Below are 26191 nucleotides of genomic sequence, written 5' to 3'. Positions count from 1 at the left end.
GTTCATAGGTTCATACTAGGCTATCTGCCCAAGGGCATTTATAAGCCTAGCCCATAGTTATGTGGCTTTCGCCACCCCTTTAGTTTGAATAAAACTATGCCTATTATTTTGCTGTGCCACTGTCAAGAAGTGACACTGAAGTAATCCCTGGGGTATATCCGCGATCTCCCATCCATTGGTCAAGATTCCTCTTGAACAAGGCCAGCGAGGTGCTCTGCCTCACATGTACCAGGATTTTGTTCCACAGCATAGGGAGTCTCTGGGTGATGAATCTGTCCCTCCAGCACGTTCTATTAATAACCGTGTCAAGGTTTAAGTCTCCCGCCCTTGTGGTTCTGAGGGATCTAGATTTTTTGAGGTGAAGCATATTCATCAAATCTGGGTTTGACATGGCCTTATATGTCAGGCACTGGTCACCTCTGAGCAAGTGGTATGAGACTGAATAGAGCTGGAGTTCTTTCAGTCGGGCAGCATAAGACATATTTTTGAGACCCTTTATCCTTTTGGTGAGGAACTTTTGGGGCCTTTCCAGCTGCTGCAGGTGTCGGGTCAGATACATTCTGAATGGGGCATTGTACTCAATCATAGGTCTAATGAGTGATGAGTACAGGGGGCGATGACCTCCCTTGATCTAGATGTGAATCCCTTCATGATCAGGTGGGCAATGTAGAAGGTTTTCCTGACTACTTTAGCAACATGAGTGTCAAACGAAAGGCTAGTGTCAACCTGGGTCCCCAGGTCCCTGATGACTTCTGTGCTTAGTGGATTGCCACCTATATGGTAGCTAGGGATAACCTTGTTTTTCCCGAAGGGTATGACTATGCATTTCTTGGCGTTTAACTTTAGGCCATGGCTCTGGCACCAGTTATCCATTTCTGTGAGGCCCTTCTGAAGGATATCTGTGTCAGAAGTGTTTTCGACTATGGTGCCCAGTTTGCAGTCATCTGCAAACTTTGTCAGCCATAACCCTCCTGTGTTTGCTTGTACTTCAGAAAAGTAGGTGCCGAACAAGAGTGGACCCAGGACTGAGCCCTGTGGGACACCACTTGTGACAGGCTTTGAGTCTGACATGGCTCCAGCAACTCTGACCCTGTGGGTCTGTCACTTAGCCAGTTTGCAACCCATCTTGTGATGTATGGGTTTACATTCAAGCTGATGAGTTTTTCGATGATACCTGAGTGGGGTATTGTGTGCAAGGCGTTTGCCAGGTCGAGGTAGGCTGTATGGACTGCCTTTCCTCATCAATGGCCTTGGTGACTGTTTCAAAAAGTCAACCAAGTTTAAAAGGCATGATCTGCCTTTGACAAAGCCAAACTGGGTTGGATCCAAAGTCTGCAAGTTCCTATGTCTTTATTTATGAGTTCCATTATGATCCTCTCCATGGCTTTGCAGATAAGGCTTGTCAAGCTAATGGGATGGTAATTTCCAGGGTCGGTGGAGGCACCGCCCTTGTGAAGTGGGACCACAGTCGCCGTGCGCCACTCCTTGGGTACGTATCCTGAGGTGATGCTAAGATTAAACAGCTGTCCTAACTGCGGGTTTAATTCCTCATTGAGTTCGTGGAGCACACAGCCGGGGACACCATCCGGTCCCATGGATGCTGTGTTTTTTGCCTTGGAGAGAGCAGTTCTCACCTGGGCGTTGGAGATGTTTGGGGGCTACAATCCTTTGGTATAGATATCTCTCCTTTTTGGGGGAGGGGGGTAGAAGTTTGCACTGAACCTGTCAGCCAGTATGTTGGCAATGTGTGTAGGTTCAGTAATCTTCACATCATTTTGAACTAATTCTGAGCATATCTGGGAGTTTCCTCCTAGGTTTCTAACATAGCTAAAGAAGGCCTTATGATTGTCTTTTGAGTCCTTGGCGATTTTTCTCTCAAAATTTGCCTTGGATGATTTTATGAGAGCTCTTAGTTTTTTACTTATAATGATCAAAGGTGTCTTACCTTTCAAGGATTTTGCTCTATCTTGTAGTAGCTTCCATAGAATGCAGGACATTCTAAACAAGTTGCCAAATATATGACTCTCTGACTGTTGCAACTGGAAAACTGTGTAGACTTTATCACCCTATTTCTAGCTACAAGAAGTATTTGATCTGTATGGGAAATATATTTACATTGTGAACAAGTGCCACATTTATATGTACCCCTACGTCTATTACTAAAGGCATTAATATTGGGTTCATGTTCCAACAAATTTTTAATGTTATTCCCTTTGCGATATACCATCTTAACACTCTTTCCTTGTAAATTACTAAGGTCTGTAATGTCCCTAAAAATATTCCATTCATGTAAAATAATACTTCGAATAGTGCCTGAATTGGCGCTATAATCAGTAATAAAAGCTTGATTAAATTCTGTCTGGGAATAAGCAGACCCTGAAGTTTTTTTCCAATTGCCCAATACCTAAGACTGGTCGATATTTATCATTTCTACCTTCTTGGACTTCTAAACAAATATTATTAATGAAGTCTACAGGGTAGCCCCTTTCCTGAAACATCCCAGTAAGTCTGGAACATTCAAAATAGTAGTCCGAGTCATCAGAAGTCATACGGGATGTCCTAACAAACTGACCCTTAACAATCCCTCTTTTTTGATATCCTGGATGTGAACTATTGTAATGGATATAACTGTAGGAAAACATAGGTTTCCTATAGATGTTAGATCTGAAACCTTCTTGCTGGACACTAAGGGACACGTCTAAATATTGTACCATTCCTAGATGTACTTGATAAGTGAAATTCAAAAAATTAGTAGTGGAGTTTAAGTATTCCATAAAGTCCACAATTGTATCATTAGAACCTGTCCAAAAGATACAAATGTTGTCCAGAAACCTGGAATAAAATATCCAGTTACTCTTATATCCACTATTCATAACAAATTTCTTCTCCCAAATCGATAAGATAATATCAGCATAAGTGGGTGCACAATTGGCACCCATAGCCACTCCTGAGGCCTGTTTATAGTATTCTCCTGAGAAATAGATGAAATTGTTATGTAGTACTAAATCTGCCAATTCTAAAATAAGAATAATATCATTCTCACTGGCCTTAGGGTACTCCCTCAATGCTTCTTCAAGCCATATTAAACCCGTTTCATGAGGTATAATGGAAAAAAGGTCAACCACATCAATGGTGAGAAACCGTAGATTGGGTACATTAAACTCGGGTGTAATTTTGCTCAAGAATTCCCATGAATCTTTGAGCAAGTATGATTCCCTAGGCCACAAAGTTTTGAATTTCCAATCCAGAAATTTTGAAAGGGGTGCAATCTTTGATCCCTGGGCAGCAACAATAGGTTTTAAGGGTGAGTCCATAATGTCCTTATGAATCTTGGGTACCCCAAATATACAAGGGACCCTAGGACTCTTGCTTTCTAAATAGCTATATACACTATAATCAATAATTCCTTGATCAAACATGTCCTTAATAGCTAAGTCTATTTTTTTATATGAAATATGTATTTCATTAATAGAAATAGGAGTATATTGTGAACAGTCATTTAGTACTGCAAACATTTTGCTCTCATATATGATCTTGTCCATAAGGACAGTACCACCCCCCTTGTCTGGTTCCATTAGAAGCCAACAAGGCTCCAGGTCTTAATGATTTTATATCAATAGTGCCTCTGCTTAAATTAAAAGCTGGCAAAGTATAATTTATCAACTTATTTGTGTTTAAATGAAATTTTTTTTGAATATTATATATTTATACATTGATATATATTTTTTAAAATATATGTATATATAGTTTTGATGAAAAACTTTTTATTATATTTCTTTATTTGTGGTTAGGGAATGGTATTTAAAAAAATTTTTTTACATTTTATGTTTTTTGAGAAGTTTTATCTTGACGTTTCTTTAAGAGATTTTAATTCTAATAGTAATTGAATGATTGATTGTGCTATAAATTCAGTAAAGCTGTGGTTCTTAATGTATCTGATGAAGTCAAAAGTTTGTGTTGACGAAAACGTTTTATGGCAGTTTGCTTGCGTTAATAAACTTGTTGGTAGTTATTTATTGGTGGTTGCGGTCTTTCCCTGCTGATATTTCATTTTGCATTGTTGGTGATTCTATATCAGTTTAGTATCCGTTTTTGGTCATGTGTGTGTAAAACATACACCTTTCATTGTGTACATGTCACTTTATCCTATTTCAACACATTCCTACCTTTTGTGTTTTATCCTGTCAGCATACATGACTGCCATTGGTACATCTCAGGTAGCTTAGTGGTATGTTATTGTGATGAATGTGTACATGGTTGCGTGTTCTAATCCTGGCAGTGATATCTTATCTCTCAGAGCAGGCACTGGTAGTGCAAGGGTGATGAAAGTACATTTCAGTGGTTGTGTGTTCCATATGTTTATTATTCTGTAGAGAACTACCTATATATGCAAGCTGTGTTTAAGGTATACTATGTAACATGTACACATCTGTGAAGATTCCTGTCAGGGATACTCCCCATTATTTGGAAACACATCCCTGATTACATTATACAGAACTCCTCACTAACACTCCGGGGAATCATTGCGGAGTGGGTGGTGAACAGTAGCTACACCCCAGAGATCCTACAAGTGGCTCTGTTCCACAGTGGGACAGTTAGTTGATCGATGGGGTGGCGACAGCAGATACGTTTTGCCTATGCTTATGAGTGGCCTTGGCGGTTGGGCATGTACCTACCTATGTATCTATGACCCTGTACATACAGTATGGACACATGCTGATAGCTTAATATACTGTTCAGGTGTTGACTTACCTTGTGCCAATGGCAGTTGTGTATACAATAGTTGAGGGCTACCTATGTAGGATGCCTACAGTAGACCACCTATACATGACAAGTTACAGGTGGTCGTGTGTGTGTGCCATCCAAGTTTGCTGTGTGTGCAGGTGGAGAAAGGTGTCAGTCCATGAGTGCCTACACTGTCAGTGTGTGTGCTATATGTTCCCTCTTTGCCAAGGCACGGGCATACTGGGCACGCCTCTGTCTGCCTGCTGGGGCTAGGACAGGGTGTTTGTGGTCTGAGCCCCCTGTGCCTGTGGGTCCCTTGGCAATGGTGGTGGGCTGTGAGGGCCTTCACCATTCTGTCCCTGCTGCAGCTGTTTCCGCAGGATCATATTGTGTAGTATGGCACATACTATGAAGATGTGGGCACACATTCTTGGAGAGTACTGCAAGGCTCCACCAGATATGTCCAAGCAATGGAACCGTGATTTCAGTATCCCAAACATGCGCTCTATGAAGACTCTGGTTTCAGCGTGTGCCTCATTATGGTGTTCTTGCATGGCTGAGTGTGCATTTCTGATGGGTGTCATCATCCACGGTTCCAGTGCATAGCCAGCATCCCCCACCACTTGGCCATATGGGATGTCCCCCTGGCAAATACCTGATACAGCTGTGAGGCATGCCAGATGAGGGAGTCATGATAGCTTCCAGGACTGACAGCACACACATCCATGATAATGCCCTGGGCATTGCACGTGACCTGGCAGTTGATGGAGGTGAATCCATTGTGGTTTATGTAGTGCCTACCCTGCTCACCCAGTGGTGACTTGATGTGTATGTGCGTGCAGTCTATTGCACCCAGTACCTCTGGGTAGTCCACCAAATGGTGGAAGAGATGCATATTGCTGGCCAACTCCTCCTGCATTCGGGGGAAGTATATGTACTCATTGGCATGTGGTAACATGGCATCCAGGAACTGGTGGAGTACCCTGGATGCTGATGCCTGTGAGATCTCCATGATATCCCCAGTTGGCTTTTGGAAGGTACCTGTGGCTAGTATTCTCAAGCTTACCCATACCTTTGTGTCCACTGGGATGGGTTCCCCTCTGTTACTTCTGGCTCTGAGGCATGGCTGGCACAGCTCAACAAGTTGCTGTATGATGTCTCTGTCCACTCTGTAACGCTCTACTATCTCCAGATCATGTAGCCCCTGGTAGGTTACCCTGGGTCTGAACACTCGTCTCCTCCTCCGGTGCCTGAGATGGTTGTCAGCATCATCCTTCACACCACTGTCAGTCTCCAACACATGCTGGTGAATCAAAGCTATGGCAGCCCCTAACATATACATATTAAAAGTTCCCCATCTGTATACACCCATGGTGCAGAGTGTCTGGGAATACACAAGTGTGTGTGTGTGGGGCTTTTACACCTTATACTATTGTGCATTGGATGATGCTGGTGTAATTGGGTGTGTTTGTGCTATTCCAGCTGCAGGGTATCTTAATTATTGGTTTTACAGCAGGTACTGCTATTGTGGGGCCTTTGGTGTTGACTTACGCTTGTCTGCTGTGATACATCTATTGCTCTTTACTTCTATTTTCAACTTGATTCACCTCCCATTGTCAGGCATGCATCCAGCTGCCGCCTTTCTTGTTTTGTGCTTCCACAACCCAGGATTGTGTTGGGAAATGTGTTATTTAGCTGATCTGCAGCAAGTTTGCTTTGTTCTGCTGTGACAGTTCTTTTTTCTTTGCTGTATGATACCTCTCCTTTCCTGTTCTGCAGGTAGCTGCTAGCAGCCTTGTTAACTGTTGTCTATGGCCCACTGTAAGTTTCTAGGTGTTAATTACTCATTTGTACTCCAATCACCATGCTGCAGCATTTCCTTATTGTCTTCCCTTAACCTTCCTGTTTCACCCAAGTTGCACGCTGCGTGCACCTGGTTTCCGGCTTTTGAGCGCATTTTCATCCACATTCACATGCACTTTTGGTCACCTTGTGTGCTCTCAGCTAAGTATAGCTATGGCTAGGTACACACCCCTATCCTGCGGCTTTGCTTAGCAACAGGCAACCTGCATTACCAATGCTCCAATGTGCTTACAGCTACAGTGGTGCACACCTCTCATGATGTCATGTTTACCTCCAGGCCACTCCTCGGTGTTGTACCGCTGTGCTGTGTGGTACATCCTTACGCCGGCGGGATGTTTGCAATTCAGTATTACTTGACTCCTTTGCATGACATTGACTACTAATTCCTAGTTTCTGCGCGTAAAACTGTCACAGACCATTAGCAACCCTTGCACCTTGGTTGTGGTGTAAAATGCGTACCATTGACTATTAAGGTAAAATCATGATTTGTGTTACATTGCAGTTTTATGACATCTGAATATATTTTCCTTGTGTTCCCGTTTGCGCACCCATGCACTGTGGTTGTACTTTGCGTTAGTGTGGCCATGACATTAAATGTTATTTTTTATGTGTTGTGCATGTTTTTTTATGTCATTGACTATATATTTAGCCATTGGCATATGTTAACATTGTAATACGTAAGTTTGGTCCGCTTTCATGGCTCCGATGTTCTATTTGAAAAAATGTAAACTCTTTTTTTGGTTTACATTTCTGCATGCTTATGCTATGCCTGCACCACTTCATGAATCACTATATACCTTCATTTGCATGCTACACTGCTGTTCATGGGGCAATTAACATACAAGCGCCATGAGCTGTGCAGCTCTGGCATACGCTGGTAGTGCACGTGGAAACAGCTTTTACCTGAATCGCTCGATGGCCATATTTGGTGCCAGATCGCCGACGCTACTCTAGTGCATGGTGCAAGCTTCATGAATCCCAAGGGTAATCTTATTTCCAGGACAAAATCTTTGACTTCAGTAAATACCCCGAAAGTATATTATATCAGGCATTTGATTACATGTACCAGTGAATGGGCAGTATATAGGGTGGTATGCCAATGTGGTTCATTTTACATAGGGCAAACATCATGTATATTTAAACAACGTATAGCGCTACATGTGAGTGACAGTAAATGTAAACAAACCCGTAGTGCATTATACAAGCATATTACACAACATAGTGCAGCCCATTTTGTTTTTCTGGGGATAGTCAAAGTAGAAGGGACTTTGGACTATGTCTAAAAGCATCAATTGTTGACTAAGAAGGAACAGATGTGGATTATTAACCTGGGAGCATTATTTAAAAAGGGTCTCAATGACCATTGATAACATGTAAGAACTATTTGGTTCACAATATCTACTATTTTAGGATACTTAAGGCAGTCTGAATTGTAAAGCTCTGTTGTGTAACACGAATATGGTAAATTTAATTTTGTTGGGAAAGAATTATTGTGCATGTTGGGATTGGTTAAGGGTTAGTGTTGCTTTAAACGTGATTGTATATTAAGTGTACTGGTACTGTTGATGAGAGACACACACTGATGATGCCATGCAGTGAAACCAGTGTGGGTAGCAGACTGTTTGTTCAGAAAACTCAGTTTGCATTATTGCTTTCCTGCTTTTTTACATGTGCTGGAGAATTTGTAGTGTGGAGTTTTTTGAGCACATCATCATTGTGCACCATGGCTTTTGTTTTTGTTTATATATATATATATATATATATATATATATATATATATATATATATATATATATATATATATATATACTGATCTATTTTATATATATATATATATATATATATATATATATATATATATATATAGTGTGTGTGTGTGTGTTTGTGTGTGTGTGTGTGTGTATCTATTTAGATATGATAATTATCATACCAACAAATATTGATATGAACAGCTCTGTTTGCTCTGCAAAAGTTGATGCCTTTGTCATACTGTATTTACTTACTATGAGTGAAGGGTATATGCAGTTCTGAGATATGACTGATATCATTACATATATGTGATATTCTCAGAGACAAGTTGCTAGTGCTGTATTTTATAAACCACTTCAATACCCTTCATCACACAAGTAATTTACTTTTTCTTGCAGTAACTATGAAAACTTAATGTACACACACACAAACACACACACACACACACACACACACACACACACACGTGTGTGTGTGTGTGTGTGTGTGTGTGTGTATGTGTGTGTGTGTGTGTGTGTGTGTGTGTGTATGTCTCTTTTTATGAATACTGATCTATCTTTATTTATTTATTTATTTATTTAACGTTAAACCATACTTATAGGATCAGGTGACCAGTTGCACCTGTCTTCTGAGGTTTAGGCTGTGGTTAGTGGAGATCGCATTAGAAGCCGTGGAAATAACAGAAAACTAATGATTATAATAAGAATTATAAATGTCTGTACAATGCATTTCGCATTCTAAAATGCATCTGTTATAATCTGTATAAACATTTCCTATATATCTGTTACTCGAATGAGAACAAAGGTGGAAAATCTATAGTTGTTAATCCTTTCACAAAAGCTGATAATGGACAATAAGCAAGACATTTGAAATCAGTTTTGCTTATTGTCCTCAAAGTAAGTAACTAAGGTAGCCATCCTGCAATACAAAATGTTATGCATGTCTTTAGTAAAAGGAAGGAATACACTGCAGATGAAATTAAATGGTTACAGGCAGTTCTTATCTTCTGTAGTATAGTCATTTGCATTATATACTTTTGACTGAGGGATTGATCCACATATTGGTGGAAAGGTTTTGCTGCTACGGTGACACTGAAATCAAATTCAGGAAGGTAGAGTCTTCCATGTATTGTTGTGGCTGAAAACAAATTTCTAGAGTTATCAATAATCTGAACACGTTTTTTTTTTTTCCTGTTAACTATATGCTCCATTTTTAGTATGTGCATTTTACATTGTTAACATTTGTGCATTATTAAATTGATATTTTCATCAGTAGACACTCCTGCAAAAATATGACATAGATCAAGGGCACAAGCAGGATGGCTGGCATTGCAGTAAACCTTATGACCTTTATGTAGTTCCTCATATACCCTATCCCCTTAGGTTTGTGCTAGACAGCAGAGGGAGGTGGAGTTTGTATGGTACACTGCAGTAGGAACTCAGCCATAACAACAAATGCAGTTACACATATGTTCAATAATGTGATTCACAGTGCTGAGTGCCAAAATGCCAAATTTACATAAGAACTTTGTAAGTTGCACATAACAAGATCAGTCAGACCTTGTAACTAGGAATGGTACCTACTTAAAAATGTAATAGAATGCCCTAACTCCATTATGCAGATGGAGATAGTATCTAGGAAAGGTACCTTTAAATGCATACTTTGTAAGTATTGCAAGTTCCTGGTTGAGGGAACTAGGATTGTTATTAACAACATTGTGACATATCTAAATTGTAGATTTAACTGGGATACAAAAGGGCTGTTATATGTAGCAATATGTCAGGAATGTAAAGGGTTCTATATTGAGAAAACCATTAGAACATTTAGGGAACATCTTTATGAACACAATTATAGTATGGCAAAAGGGAATATTAATAATGTTCTACCCAAACATTTAAGTGACTTTCCAAACCATAGGTTTTTATTTTGGGGGACTGAAAAACCAGGGTATAACCCAAGAGGAGATGATGCTGATTTGTTTTTGGAAGTCTGGAAGCTAACAGGCCCTGGTCCTAATGGTATGTTATCTATCAGCTGCATTTTAAAAATGAAATCTCTAGGGTTGTTATAATTTAATATTAACTAAATATGGATGTAATAAGATGTATTACTTGATTATCATTTATTATATGTATTTTTTTATTTATACATTTATTATATATATGCATTTTCATGCATTTTTGGATTTTAAACGTGATTGGATGATGTGTTTGGATGATTAGTTTGATTATTTTATAAATAGTGCGCATGCCTTGTTGCATGTGATTCTGAAAAAGTTCTGGATTGGTTTAGAATGAAAGCACTTAATTATGTGAATAAACTTGGCAACATTACTGCAGTGGGGCTGGTTTTTGGCATTCTTGAACAATTTATAAAACATGCACACAAAGTAGAAAGGAAAAAAAAACAGAAGCAATATTAAAGTAGAATAGGGGGGATTAACAAAACTTTCATAAACTTAAGTATTTTTTTATATTTATTTATTTATTTGTTTTTTTTACTAATCTTGCAATACTCATTCGAATGAATGAACCAGAATTTATTATACTCAGAACAGATTGGGGTGAACTAACTACTGGAAAACATCTATTTCTAGGGGAAGAAATGTTGCAACATCAGGGAGCGAGGCACAGGAGAGAGAATTTTACTAGCGAGGACAACTACATCTTCATGGATGCACTTAGGACCTATGGTAAACATCTTTTGGAAATGGTGGGACAAATCAGGCAGAGTGAGCAAATGTGTGGAATTTAGACATACATGCTATAGAGAAAGGAGGCACACCTTGACACACTTTGGGAAAATAGTTAATGAGATAGTAAACTACGTAAGAACCAAAGCTAGACATAATGCAACAGTTCAGCTTAACACTAGTGGTGGGGCTTTCACATCTGTTGAGGAGTGTCTGCTCTCTTTACAAGGTAATAACAATGATGCAGAATAGGAGAGTGCCGTGTTCGTTCAAGAAGTGCGGACTCCAGTAGTTTCAGAGCTCTGCAGCATCCAAATGGAGGTGGTACAGAAGATCAGTCTTTGGGTGGCAGTGGCATTTCCAAGTCATGTGTAGTTGGTGTGGTAACTGCTTGCATATAACTGTGAAATGTTTCCTCTTCAGGTATTCCATCAATCTCAGCTGTAGCACCTCATCAGAACACTGCACATGGTAAGTGTGAACATCATAAGTGTAGAACAAAATTGTATGATTGTCACAGGAGACATTTACCACATAAGTAAGTATTTCCTAACAGAGTTAGCACCACAAATAATCACATGCTATGGTGCATCCTAGCATGCTGAGGTTGACAGCAGAATGCCTGTCTCTCATGATACCATAGCTCTCATGCCATAGCCTCAGAAAGTAGCAAACAGTCACAAACTGTACTGTTAAGGCCCCCTACCCACAGCAGGTGGATAACTCTGTAGTTAGTGACAGGCTCACACACTCTGAGTAAGGAAGGAATAACATCACCATTGGGGGCATGAAGTAGCTTAATATCTCTTTCCTGTACACAATTTGAACCCCTGGAAGAAGGCACATGGCTGTCTCAGGTAGCATTATGCACTGGTATGCCTGTGCTCAGGGTTATCAAGTGAAGACATCTGTCACAGTTAGCTCTGTTGACATGCAAGGTGGCAGATATGCCATTACATAGGTTGAGGCTACTACTGCTGAGAATCCAGTAGAGATGGTTAGAGTGCTACAAGGTATATGTGAGGAAATCCAACATTACATGGTGATCATCATGCACACTGTGATTATATGCATGGCATCAATGGCAGTCTGTATCTGCAGTCTGGTAAGGACTTACCAGACATGCAGTGGGGACACTGCTGGACATGGATGAGGGAGTGTCTACATGTGTGGTGGATGAGTAGGCTGAACATAATATACGTCCCAAAAAGTGCTGCTGGCACTCATCTAGATTCCCAAACAAATGGCAATTAGGCTTTTCAAACATCCACATCTTGGGGTAGAACCACTTGAGTTATGTTTTAGGTCCCACAGCATTCCCAGTCAATTTCAAGAGGTTGCTCTGTGTCCAGTAGATCCCATCATTGATAACTCAGCATTAAGCTCATGTTCCAGCAGTTGCTTTTGGTCTGTGGGACACTCATCCACACAGTCATTTGGGGACCTTGTGTCTAACACATTCTAAATGTAACTACAGTTTTCAAATGCTGTAACACATACTTTATTTAACAGGAAAATAACTTGCAGAGTAGCATAGAGATTATAATATATTACATCACACTTGCTGAAAATAAATGCAGCACATACCTTTATGCCCCTGAAACAGAAAAAAACACAAGTAAGTAAGTAAATAACTAAATAAAATGAAGCTTTCAGTATGAGAAACAGCTGAGATTTTAGCAGCAACTAAATACAACTTCGGTAACACATTGATTCATTTACTCATGTCAGTTCAGTGTCCGTGGTGCAACAGGTAGCACACTTGCCTTTTTGTGGAGAATGCTGTGGGTTCTCTTCTCACACCAGGTCAATTAAGTGCTGACTCTGCAGTACAGCATAAATGGGTGCTGCACTCCTGAGTTTGCTGTTCTTTGAATGGCTTGTTAAAAGCTCCATCTGCTTGAGTTGGTCATTGCTCAAGTAGATGTAAAAGATTCCATGGCACCTACTGGAATGAGTAGGGTAAGTACCCCAATTTCCTGGCCAAATGTCCCCTAGTAGTATGAATACCACCTTGGGTCTCCACTAAAAAGAGGCTACTAGTGTAGTGGGACTAACCCAGTGAACAAAGCGTATAAATGAAGATATGTGTTCCCAAGAGCTAATACATTATTTATCTGAATTATGCCTGCCCATTTTTACAGGACAAAGATATGCAAAATGAAGTCAACTAAACTGGATTTATGGTTATGTTATTTTGAATAAGGGTATGTTGAGCATTTACTTGTTGACCCTATCTGTAAGGGACAAGTTTGGTAAATCTTCTGCATCTTGAGACTTAGGCAGAATCTCTGTAAACTGTAAATATACTTTTTTAATAATAATGAGAAGAAAATATATTAGTCCTAAAATATTATTTGTCTTCATATCATTATTAATATCACCAACATCCACCAACCCCTTGCTTTAGACTAGGAACGATTGTAACAATTTGGAAAACTTAATTCTGTGGCATCTGTATCTTTAATAGTAGCAGACTAAGATAACATTTAAGTTACTAGCCAGAATAATACAACTTCCTTGGAACTCCAGCATCCCTGCATCTAGAACAGATAAGTAGTGAAGATAATTATCAAATGGTACAGAAATTGATCACATAACCCAACGTATACCTTTGTACAATAACATTCTGAGTAATATATCAGAATTTTCTTCACTTTATAAAGTGATAACATGAAAACTATCTTTATGTAACAAAACATCTAATCACCCACTTATATTACAGTGAAAACTAACAAAAGCCAAATTGGCAAATTTTTTATAACTGAATAACTGCAACATATCATTTTATAAGTGAACCTTCTGTAACAAAGAAATATCTGGTTTTAAGTGCTGTAACAGTTTAAACAAATAGTTTTGCATAGTGGAATAGTTAAGTCTGCTTATATACAACTTATACATAATGGCATGCTGAACTAGACAATATGTGTGTGGATTTGTGCGTGTGTGTGTGTGTGTGTGTGTGTGTGTGTGTGTGTGTGTGTGTGTGTGTGAGTATATATATATATATATATATATATATATATATATATATATATATATATATATATATATATATATATATATATATATGGGTCTACTTTATGCGCTCAAAACACGAAAAACCCGAATCTGAATAGCACGACATGTAAAGAGTGAACTGCGAATACGTCGAACATACTAAAGTGCAAAATTTAAAACCTTGAACCGTCATAGCTGGCCAACCCACCACCCGCAACACACTACCTACCCAAACACAATAAAAAAAAACACATATATACACTAACCAAAACCCTACTTCTAACCCTAAATTAAAGCACCAAAACCCTACTGTTAACCCTACACTAACCCCACATACACAACTATTTATGCACTATCCTTAACCCCTTCCTAGCCCTAAGGTCTGTAACTACCGCACACTTCCCCTACGGAGCTATATCCAAGCAAACTAAATATTCCACACACATAAACTTAACAAAACCCTGCACTAAACCTTACATACATTACCTACACAAAACCTTACATACACTACCTACCCATGCACTTAGCTTAGCCCTGCCCTAACCCTAAGGTCTGTAACTATCGCACACTTACCTTATGGAGCTATACAGCAGACGGGCCAACTATGTGAATTCGATATTTCCACTTTCGCTGTTTCATTCGTTTGTCGCATTCGTGGTTTGCTCTTTATGTGTCATGCTATTCAGATTTGGGATTTTCAGCTTTCGAGCACTTAAATTAGCCCCTATATATATATATATATATTCTACTTGGCTGCAGCAGGTCCCCTTCCCCTCTTAAAAAATCCAGTATAAGCCATTAGAAAATTTCTTCAACAGCAACAACTATAAATGGTTCAAGGTTGATCAAGAGGTTCATGGTTTTTAAACCATTTTCTGCTTCTTTTGGAGACTAAAAGGAAAATATAATTGCAAGCCAGTGTATGTGTGTGTGTGTGTGTGTGTGTGTGTGTGTGTGTGTGTGTGTGTGTGTGTGTGTGTGTGTGTGTGGGTGGAGATGATACCACAACAATTCCCAACACACAGATGCTGACATTCGAAGACAGGGTCAGGTTAAGGGATTATGGCTTGTCATAATGTACCACACATACCCACATAGTCCAGAATTGTGAAAAAGTGCTGCAGTCCTTGTCCACAGGGACACACCAGAATTACCACACAATAAATTAAAATGCAAGCATGTCATCTGGGTCTACACACACTCCAGACCTCAAAGATTAAAAAGCAGCACCACAAGTCATACAGAGTGGCACTGCCCCACAAAGTCAGTTCCCAAAAACTGAAGGCAGAATCCTGGCATGTGACTGCAGGCAGCAATTGTTTGCAGAGTATGTTACTTAGGAACAATGCAGGACATGATAGGTTGTTGTAACAGAAGGCATCACCACTGGTTGAACTGTTTGTGGAGCACACTGCACTTGTCAGTGGGGAGGGGACATGGGTGGGATGTAACCCCATTAATTCAGTAAACTTTTACAGGACAATCAATAACAAGATTATTTGGTTCCTGGCCATTGCAGATTATTTTCTACCTCTGTTATAAGGGAATATGGACCCTATATTAACTGTTACCTATCCAAGAGTATTTATTTATTTATTATTTATTTGCCTTTGTTCATAGGTAAGTACTAGGCTATCTGCCCAAGGGCATTTATAAGCCTAGCCAGAATGTGTTGGCTTTCGCTACCCCCTTAGATTAGTTCCCTGTGCCCCTGTCCAGCAGAGCCATTAGTTCCTTGCGCCACTGTCTAGCAGAGTCACTACAGTGATCCCCGGGGTAAATTTTCTGTTTCCCATCCACCCGTCACATTTTTTCTTGAAGAGTGTTAGTGAGGGGCTCTGCCTGATGTATATTGGAATCCTGTTCCAAAGCATGGGGAGTCTCTGGGACAGGAATCTATCCCTCCAGCATGTCCTATTTATCATTGTGGTGAGGTTTATATCTCTAGAGTGTGTGGCTCTCTGGGATTTGTTTTTTTTTTTAGGTGGAGCATGTCCATCAATTCTGGGTTGGACATGGCCTTGTATGTCAGGCAGAGATCACCTCTGAGTAAGCGGTATGCAACCGAATACAGCTGGAGTTTCTTGAGTTGGGCTGCATAGGGCATCTGTTTGAGGCCAGTAATCCTCTTGGTGAGGTACTTTTGTGGTCTTTCCTTCTGTTGCAGGTGTCTGGTAAGGTACATCCCAAATGGGGCATTGTATTCTATGATGGGTCTAATGAGTGATGAGTAGAGAGGCACAATAACCTCTTTTGATCTGGATGCGAACCTTTTTGTGATTAGGTGGGCCACATAGAAGGATTTTCTAACCACTTTGGCAATGTGATTATCAAAGAAGAGGTTACTATCTACTTGGGTCCCCCAGATCCCTTATTACATTTTCTGTATTTAGGGGACTACCACCTATGTGGTAATTTGCGGGTACTTTATTTTTTCCAAAGGGGATGACTATGCACTTTTTGGCATTTAGCTTGAGGCCATGATTTTGACACCAGGTATCTGTCTCAGTGAGACCCTTCTGGAGGGTGTCTTTATCAGCTGGAGAATCAATTACGGCCCCTAGTTTGCAGTTGTCTGCAAACGTGGTCAGCCATAGTCCTCCTATGCTTGCCTGTACCTCTGAGAAGTATATACTGAACAGCGGGAAAGTCTGACTGGGTAATACCCATTTTCAGCAGAGGCCCGGGAGAAAAGTTCCATTTGTTTACACTGCATTATACTAAGATTCAGTCAGACACAGAGTAGTTATATTTCTATTTACATTTATACACAAATAGTAGTTACATTTCTATTTGCATTTATACACAAATAGTAGTTACATTTATGCATATACATTCTAAGATTTTACTAAGGTGGAAGTTACTAAATAGAAAGCACACGTGCAACTTAGTGGATTGAACAGGGAGCAGTTATGTATACAAATGTTGTCATTTCAGTAACAGGTTGAGAATATTTTGTTGAAGCAGAGTATTTGGATATTATTGTACAGTGAAAAAGTTTTAACCCTGTCATGAGCATGTACAGGACCAGGATTGGTTAAGATGTTGTTTAAGCAGTGGTTTAAAACTACTGAGGTTGTCGGAGAGTTTTATTTGCATGGGGACACCATTCCAGAGTTTAGCAATGTACTGGGAGTAGAGCAAGTCTCCTGCAACATTATTTGAATTACTTGTAAGTAGTAAGAATTTGTTACTAGAACAGAGATCCCTTGTTGGACAGGAGGGTAGTGAAAGGTTTTGTAGTGCAGGGAATTTTTCTTTATGATGAATGAGCTTGTGTGCTGTAGTCAGTTGTGAATATGTTAGACAGTTGTGCAGTTCAAGCCAGTTTAATTGCTTTCAACTAAGACAATGGTGGGTCCTATGAGGGAGACTGGTGGCAAAATTAGCTTTTTTATTGTAGCAGGAGGGAAATTTCTTTCTATGAGAATTATGTTTGCTAGTATAGGAGCGGTGTATAACAGAGTCGGCAGTAAGAAGGTGGTGGCTAGAGTTTTTCTTGCAGTATCTGTAAAGAATCCATTGATCCTATAAAGGGACCATAGTTTCTGGATTTTAGATTTAATGGTGTGCAGTATCATGTATTATAACACCTAGAACTTTACTGTGAGTTACAGTTTCAGTGACAGTATTATTTGTTGACTTTATGGTAAAAGACTGCTTTTAATTTTGCCAACTTTTTTGAGCTGAAAAGCATTAACCTAGTTTTCTTGGGGTTGAGTAGAAGGTTTGACTCTTTGACTCTGGTTTCTGCAGGCAAGAAAGATTTTTGGGTAATGCGTTGGACCTTATTTATTGTTGAGACCACCCATATTAATGTTGAGTGGAGGTACGGGGGTCATTAATAAATATGTTAAGTAGTAGACGACCCAGAAGAGATCCCTGAGGGACAGCTGTAGTAACTGGTTGAAAGGATGAGTAGATTTGTTGCAATTTAACAGCTTGTTGCCTTTCAGATAAGTAACTAAGGAACTACAATAAGGACTATTATGAAAGCCCTGTTGAGGAGAGTTGAATGAGCAGTTGCTGGTGCAAGACAGTGTGAAATGCCTTTAACAAACTTAAGAACATGGTGGACCCAAGCAGACCATCATTTCTATGCCAGTTTATTATCTTAGTAAAATGTAGTAGAGTAGTCGTGGTGTTGTGCTGGGGTCTAAAGCCATGTTGTGTTTCTGAGAGCAAATTATTTGAGGTTAGGTGTTGCATCAGCTGCATATGGATGCATTTTTCTAATATTTTGGAGAGGGGGGAGAGAATCGCTATAGATCTGTAGTTATTTAACTCTGTAGATGTGCTGCCTTTGTGCAGTAGTATGAGGTAGGATTTTTTCCACAGTGATGGTACGAATCTTTCTGCTATAGACCAATTAATTAGAATGGACACAGGGAAGGCTATGGCTCCTGCAGCCATTTTTAGGTAGTCTGATGGTATTTGGTCTACAGTTACAGAAGTAGTTTTTCGTTTTATGAGCAACTTCATTATGAGTGAGGTAGGTACAGGACTAAAACTGAAGAGCAGTGGGTAGTTTGATTGGACAGGGGGAGAGTGAGGGGGGCAGATATGTTAGTATCTAAGAGAGATAATATTGATTGCATAAAGTAGGAATTAAACTGTGTGGGGGTAGAGTCTGTCATGTTGTCTGTTTTTGGAGCAGGACTAGTGGTCTTGCCAGGGTAGAGTAGTTTATTACGTGAAGACCAAAAAAGTTTTTGGTTGGTTGTTTGTTTTGTAGGTTGGTATACTGTGTTTGCTTATCCTGTATGACATGGAGTTTTGCACGGTTTCTAATACGTCAAATTGCTGGAGGGCATTTTGAGTGTTATATTTTTATGCCAGTTTTTCCAGGCTTTATCCCTTTTTATCATGATTTTTTTTTATCCTTTGCTACCCATGGTGTGGGGTTAGAATTTACTCTTTTATTACGTACTGGTGGTAGATTGTTTATGGTCTCTAAAACTACATTATTAAAGTGTTCTACAGCAGTGTCTAGTGGCATTGTTCTAAGTACATTCCAGTTATATTTTTTTAGTGTTTCATTGAAAATATCTTTGCTGAAATTGGTTGCATTTCATATTTGATTATAGCTATTATGTTTATCTAGGTTATGGTGGGTTCTAATAACATATGTTGGTATGCGGTCACTTATGCTATCTAAGAGGCAGTTTACTTTTGTCAGTTTGTCTGGTTTGTTTGTAAGAATCCTAATGTTGAGTGTCTCCCTGAAGTTTTATTGATTCTAGTGGGTACGGCTATTAATTGTCTGAAGTTGTACAAGTTTATGGATTCAGTTGGGGTAGTGGAATTTATGAGTTGCCAGTCTATATTTCCCCTCTCCAAGTATTATAGTTTTATGGTTAATTTGGTGAGATATCCAATACAGGATGCTTTCAGCATTATAAGTGTTATTCCCTGGTGGAATATACATTTCTGTTAAGCATGTAGTTTTCCTATTGTTGATTTATGGGAGTGTTATTATTAGTTCAACATTGTTAAATTTGGGTATTTCCAGTGGAAGTAAGGTAATGGTTAGGGAATTTTTATAGATGATTGCTGCACCTCTTGCACGCTTGTTTTATCTGTCATGCCTGAGTATATTGTATGGGTCCCTATTAAGTCAGCAACTGCACTAAATTGTGAAAGCTGCTTAATCGAACCTACTTACCCAAAATGGCAAAATCCCGAAAGCACGGAACAGCGATTTTTTTTTCCTAGGGAAAAAAAATCACTTATTATTATTAATTTATTATTATTATAATTATGTGATGCAGTACTTCTTAAAATGTTATACTATACATATATCTTAAGGTGGCAGTGTTATCATGCTGTTCACAGTATATGCATAAATATAGCAGTGCTGCATTTATAATCCATTCATTTATCCCAGCCTCAACCCTTTTTCCTATTTTGCACATGGGGTCAGGGTGTCACTTCTGCAGTGACAATCACATTGAGCCAAGGTTTAAACCACCGGGTGGTTAGCCCTGCCACAGTAGTTCATTCACACCAGTCACTCACGCACAAACTCTCACCTACAACCAATTTTTAGAGTGTCCAATCCACCTACTGTATGTCTTTGGAATGTGGAAGGAAACCGGAGCACATCCATGTGACCACAGGGAAAACATGCAGCCCCACGCAAAAGGCTCCCCAGCTGAGAAACGAACCAAAGAATCTTTTGCTGTGAGGTGACAACACTAACCGCTGCAGTGTCGCAGCCACCCCTTATCATTATAAGATACATATATAATGTGCATCTGTTGAAGGTACTTTTCATCACCTAAAAGACAGGGTATGCCTTTTAGTCAATTAACTATTTAATCACATAACTGTACTAAAATGGTGTAGTGAGTTGTGAGGTAAAATAGTGGTGGGCATCATGAAGTAGTTCCTTTTTATCACTATTGTGCAGTCTTGAAGTTTGTATACAAATGGTAACCAGGGTGAGCGATGCAAGGGCTTTCCCCTTTGCTAAAACTCTGAAAAAAGTGCCTGTCTGCATTTAGAAGAAAAGAGCAAACAACACCTACTTGGAGAAGAAGTGCTTTCTGTTTTTTTTTACTTGTGATGCAGTAATATTGTTTTTCTCTTTAGTTTTTAGTGGTAGAAAAGTAGCAACAAGGCACAAGTTATTACTGAATACATCAATTGCTGTAGACAGGAGTGTGCTAAGTATAGATATAGATATAGGTATAGATGTAGATATAGATATAGATGTAGGTATAGATGTAGATATAGATATATATATAGATATAGATATAGATATAGATATAGATATAGATATAGATATAGATGTAGGTATAGGTATAGATATAGATGTAGGTATAGATGTAGATATAGATATATATATAGATATAGATGTACGTATAGATGTAGGTATAGGTATATATATTGATATAGATATAAATATAGATATAGATGTAGGTATAGATGTAGGTATAGGTATAGATATAGATATAGATATAGATATAGATATAGATGTAGGTATAGATGTAGGTATAGGTATAGATATAGATATAGATGTAGGTATAGATATACATATAAATATATAAAACAGATATATGAATGTGTATGAATATTCAAAACAAATAACACACATTTGACTGAAAGGTTTGTGTGGGTATAAAACAACTGAATGCACAAATGAATAAATTCACAAGTGACTGGATGTACAAATTACTGAATGTACATTTCTGTAATGTAGGTAAGTATGAGTGTGCAGGAAAATGAACGTTTAACTGAAAAGGTTATGGTGGTTAGTGTGTATGTGACAGTTTTGTGGGATAAGATTAGCATAAGGGATAGGTAAGAGCATAGATTTACTGTTTTGTACATTTGTTGTTGCATGTGTTCTGTCTCCTTGTGTAGTGGTACTGTTGGGGAAAGAGTGTTTTGTAATATAATGAGTAGGGTTAGGATTGTTGATGCAGTGATGACCTTACTTATGTGTCCTAACCCTGCAATTACATTACTAAGCACCCTTATCTTAATAGTACCACTACAAAGAGTCCACTTGATCTCATTTCTGTTGCTGTGGTATATTATATAGAGATTTTTCAGTTGAATAGAATTATTCAATGTTTTGTGATTCAATACTTGATGTATTCAGTATTTGTGGGTGCATTCAGTTTTTTTTCTTCAAGCAGCTGAGTTTCAGTGTTTTGTGTCTTAGATAGTCCATGATGTAGTTATAGATATGTATTTAATAGTATAGATATAAACACACACACACACACACACACACACACACACACACACACACACACACACACACACACACACACAAACACACACACGTATGTATCTCTTTATCTATCTATATATGTGTGTGTGTGTATATATACATATATATATATATATATATATATATATATATATATATATATATATATATATATATATATAAAATGGTGTTTCATGCATATATGCAAAACATTTTTTTTTGATTTTCTGTTTACATACCCCCTGATTTTATAAGGATTGGTAGGACAAAGAACCATGTAAAATATAAAGCCTTAAACTCTAATTTAAGTGACAGCTCAGTGCACTTTAATTCTGAGATTTTTTTTTTTTTCTAAATTGCACGAATAGAAATGACATATATTCACAAATCAGTACATAAATGGCAAATATCCGTTTCATGCTGCATCTGAAATGTCTGTTTGTAATTCTGAGCAACACAAATGTCAAACAGTTTAGGAAAGAATAAGCCTAGTAAAAATTAACATTTGTAGGTAGTAAGCTCAAGTTTACATCAGGTCATTTATAGTACTATAGTGTCTTTTTAGAGGTTCTGTGACTTTCTGTCGATGGTGTTCAACAATCTGATATACCAGCTTTCGCTATTCCTCATTGTGAATCAGCACTTGACAGAAGTCAGTTGCTAGTTTGACTGCTCATTCTGCACAGTCGTTAACAACTCGCAAAGCTGTAAGAGTTTGTTTCGTAATGATAAAATCAGGCATGTCACTCCATGCTGCAGGATCAGCTGTTAGGAAAGATGAATTTATGTTGACAGCAGTGAACAGATTCATTGATCATTCTGTTGCAAAGTCAGATATGGTCATGCCCTGGAAACTGGCAACAGCTTTTGCATTGACTCTTCTTAGATCTTCTTTACTGGGTGTTTTTTTCAAGGCTTCAATAACGTGCTGTTTCTCTTCATTCCACACTCGATCTGAGAACAAGGACAATGCTATGAAATTTTCACTCAAATACCAAAGGTTTCCCTTGAACTTTCACAAAGCAACTTGAGCCATCTGGTCGTCTATGGCTGTAAATGATGACAGTGTCTGCAACAGGCAAAGATCAATGAGTGGAGCATTGCAAGTGTCAGTAGCTGAAAACCATGCCTTAACGTACACTGTCACTGTGAGGAGGAAGATTCATCGAAAAGCCTGAATCTCATGTGCAGTTAATCTAAACTGCTCCTGGAAGAAGTTGATTTTAAGGCAGTATATGCCTTTTGCCATCCACCTGGCATGATGGTATGCACCAGGTGGACTGAACGCAAATGCTTCACCTTGTAGTTTGTCATCAAGGACAAGCAGTGACAGCTTGAGACATTCAAGGTAGTCATCAAGAGGCTGTATTTCACACGTCAGCTTGTCTCACAGTAGTGTAACAACCTCACTTCGCTTCTCAGTTAGCCAGTGTTTCTCACAGTCAAACAGGCATCCATTACCTCCAGTTCCCTTAACCAGTGGTGCATATGTATTCAAGTCAAGAAGTTTCCAGTATTCTTTAAATCTTCTAAAAACTGCTATTTGTGGTCATGAAGATGGGAAGAACATGTCAAACACTGCCGTAGAAATAATTTCTAAAATGTGATGTCTGCATGGTAAAAACAGGAGTTGCTTCTCAAATGCTCGCTGAATCACTGTGATGGCATCTGTGTGCACAGCAGTATTGGCACTGGTAGTATCAAAGCACAAACTAGCTAGCCATTCTGGAACACCTGGCCAGCGCTGCAATGTTTGTACCACTGCTTGTCCCATCAGCTCACCAATGCTTGATGGAAGTTGGGGTATGTCTAGCAGTTTTTCAGTATTTCAACCTGCAACAACAATTGGCATATAATCAGGTAATTTTCTATCACCTTGAGGTAACAGCTTCCCATCAAAATGTGCTACAAGGGGTGTTGATGGATGAAACTGCTTCTTTACTTTCTCAGCAATGGATTGTCGTGCATGCCTTGCTCTGAATATTGATCTTGTGGACATGACCAGATCATTTACGTCAATGCCAGCCGCTTGCAGTGCCGGTGCAGCAATATGCATCACTTGATGAAAAGTTATTCCTGTGCAGTCCAAGCTGTCAAAAAAAAAAAGAGGATCATCCACCAGTCGTCATTTTTTTGGAAACTGATTCAGGCCACGGTGGTACAGCAGTTAGCGTTGCTGCCTCAAAGCAAGAGCTTCTCCAGTTCGATCCTAGGCTGGGGTGCCTTCTGTGCAGAGTCTACATGTCCTCCCTGTGGTCGCGTGGGTTTCCTCTGGGTGCTCTGGTTTCCTCCCACATCCCAAAGACATGCTGTAGGTGGATTGGACACTCTAAACTGGCCCTAGGTGTGAGTGCGTGCATGTGTGTGTGCCTTCTGTGGAAGGTTGGGCGCCGAGCTGGGAACTTGATACAGTACATCTCCACTGCCAATCATGAGCGGACAGGTGATCTTCTGTGGCGACCCCTAACCGGGAAAAGCCGAAAGAAGTAGATTCAGGTGATCTTGTATCTACCGTGCTCAGTTCTTTGACAGGCTGTCTACCAGTTACTAAATTCTGGTGGTATTTTGACATGTTTGTTGCTGCATCATTTTCATCATTTTCATGTTCACTGCTGTCTTCTGCCTCTGTCAGCTCTCCAACTTCTCTGACTGTTTCTTTCAGCTGTTCTTTATCTTTGCATTTCATTTCCTCCTGTAGTCATTTTTCCTTTCTGTCCATTTGTTTTTTAATTCAATATCCTCTCCACCACTTATAATTTTTCTGTCTGTACATTGATCTTGTAGAAAATCTCAGTCTTCTTGAATCTTTATAAATAATTCTGCATCAGCATGCCCCACATCAAAAAGCTTCAAACATGCATTGCTAAAATCTGTTTCTGAGACTGTGTATCTGACTGGCGCTTCTTATTCTTCCTGATTCTAGAATGCTTCTCATACAGACTTTTGAGTTTTGCCACTGCATTCAGCTTCTGTGTTGTAGGTATGCCAGCTAACTGCTATAACTACAGAGCTTCATCAACAGCATTTGAACAACTCACTGAAAGACTTAACTTGTTGGTTTTAAGATCATAGAACAGTCTGCGTAAAACATGACTGTTGGTTGGGAACTGATTTGAGCAAGTTGAGATATTAAGGGAGGGTAACTGCTGGCTAACAAGTCAGACATCAGTAGCAGCTCTGGTTGACTTTCTCAATGAGTTCATGGTTCACCATTATGGGGACTGGGCTCTATCAATTAACATTAACACTGCAAGCCACATGTGCAGAAACTATATGAACTGATAAATCATCAAAAAGTAATTAAATACAATGTTTCACTCTGCACAGAGTAAACACGAAACAGCATAGAATTTTGAACAATGAAAATAGAATTAAATAGTGCACAAGGCTTTAAATAAGTAAAGTAGGTTGCAGGAGGTTATGGAAGCTCAAGTAAAACTGACTGGAGAAATAAATACATCACTGGAATGCAATTAGTGGTACTGGAAACAGTGTAATTTTTTACATGCTGTGAGCTGTCACTTAATGAAGTCAGACAATTCTAATTTTTTGCATACATACACAGATCACTAAACCTCACATTTTAAAAACCTATGCAAAATGATTTTATTCTGTGTTAAAAGTGCCATATACTGCCTATGCACTAAGTATAAAAGACAAAAGAAAAGATCAGCTGTGTTAAGTATTGCTTGTCCATTTATTTTCCAATGTGTTGAGTGCTTTCATAATAAAATTGGCTTATAAATAGTAAGTATATATATATATATGTATATATATATATATATATATATATATATATATATATATATATATATGTGTGTGTGTGTGTGTGTGTGCTTGTGTGTGTGCGCTCGTGTGTGTGTGTGTGTGTGCGTGTGTGTGTGTGTGTGTGTGTGTGTGTGTGTGTGTGTGTGTGTGTGTGTGTGTGTGTGTGTGTGATGTGTGACCTAGCTTCTCATTGAAGCCACTGGTTGTTGATCCACAAATGAACAACACCTAACCATCGAAATCATACACATCCATCCACAAAGGATCAAAAAACATGCAGAGCAGTTGTTTTTTCCAGGGGAATAGCCTCAGTGAGCCCTCCCACATCACATGGAAACTATGTATGCCAGCTCCAAGTTCTTAAAGTGAAAAAGCTGGAACTTTTTGAATAGCTTATTTTCAATCAGCTGTACCAGGTTTTTTACTCATCAATGAAAGCACATATCAAAAAAGATTATGCCCCTAAACACACACACACACACACACACACACACACACACACACACACACACACACACACACGCGTGCACACACACATATATATATATATATATATATATATATATATATATATATATATAGATAGATATATATATATATATATATATATATATATATAGATATATATATAGATATATATATATATATCTATAGCGAGAGAGAGACAAATG

The sequence above is a fragment of the Protopterus annectens genome, chromosome 4.part0, assembly GCF_019279795.1.
Source record: "Protopterus annectens isolate FY-2018-M chromosome 4.part0, PAN1.0, whole genome shotgun sequence".
Taxonomy (NCBI): Eukaryota; Metazoa; Chordata; order Ceratodontiformes; family Protopteridae; genus Protopterus; species Protopterus annectens.
Note: the sequence above shows the minus strand (reverse complement) of the source record.